Below are 1086 nucleotides of genomic sequence, written 5' to 3' on the forward strand. Positions count from 1 at the left end.
AAGAATACCTCTCCCCCTTTGTATCAGTTCAGGAGGAGAAGCAGCCTCTTTCCATTTCCGGAGCTACAGGTCTTCTAAATAATTTTGCAGCACTCTAAAGTTCTTCTTCTATTATCTCTAGGACAACAGCTCCGATTCATCACAGCTGGAACTGTTTTTCCTTCTCTCTCTCTTCTGTGTCGACCTCAGGGCTGGGCCTACCCCCCTCCTGGGCTAAGAACGGAGCTGGGGGGTTACCCAGGCCCTGTGGGGTCTTCCATGGACTGCAAGGGGACACTTGTCTTTCCATGGTCTTCCCACAGTTGCAGGGGATAATGGCTTTTGAGTCCACCCCTGTTTCTTGTGGGGTCGCTCCTCACAAGAGACAGTCCTTGATGGACTTCTCTAGCGTGAGTCCGCCTTCGGGCAACAGTTCTTCCATTCTCTGCTGTCCCTCAGGGTCACAAATTCAGCTGCACCAGCGTGGATCCCTCATTGGGATCATACATCCTACCCAAGCTGACTTACTCCAGCATAGATCTCTCTCTCTCTCCATGGGCCACAGGTCTCCAGAAGGACTATTTCGTCTTAGGCCTCCCATGGAGTCACATCTTCTTCATGCACTCCTCTGCTCCAGCGTGGGCTCCTTCATGAGCTGCAGAGGGGTGTCTCCGCTCTCCAACAGTCTTCCACAGGTGGCAGAGGTTTTTGGTTTTCAGACTCTTCCCTGCTGAATGGAGAGAGAGAGAGAGAGAGAGAGAGAGAGGAGTAGAGAAGGAGTTCCCCCCCTTAGGGCTTCGCTTCTCTCTCCTGCTGCTGCCTGCTTTGACCTTGGAGGAGTTGTTATCTCTCTGCCAGAATTCCTTCTGCAGCATGTCTTGTCCAAGTTCTTCCCTAAAGTTTTTTTCCCCTGCTCTGTTACAGGAGAGAAGGGGGACTGGCCCTCCTCACCCGAGCCAGACTTGGCCCGGGGTGGGGGGCAGACGCCCAGGCCCACCAGGGCCAGCTGCTATGCTGGCTCTTCCATTTTCTTCTGCACCACAGGCTTCTCTTCCATTTTCTTAAATATGTAATTGGCAGAGGTGTTACTAAAACTTTTGATTGGTT

Source organism: Empidonax traillii, unplaced genomic scaffold, assembly GCF_003031625.1.
Source record: "Empidonax traillii isolate 1590-97213 ecotype Southwest subspecies unplaced genomic scaffold, ASM303162v1 scaffold1090:size354804, whole genome shotgun sequence".
In the NCBI taxonomy this organism is placed as follows: Eukaryota; Metazoa; Chordata; class Aves; order Passeriformes; family Tyrannidae; genus Empidonax; species Empidonax traillii.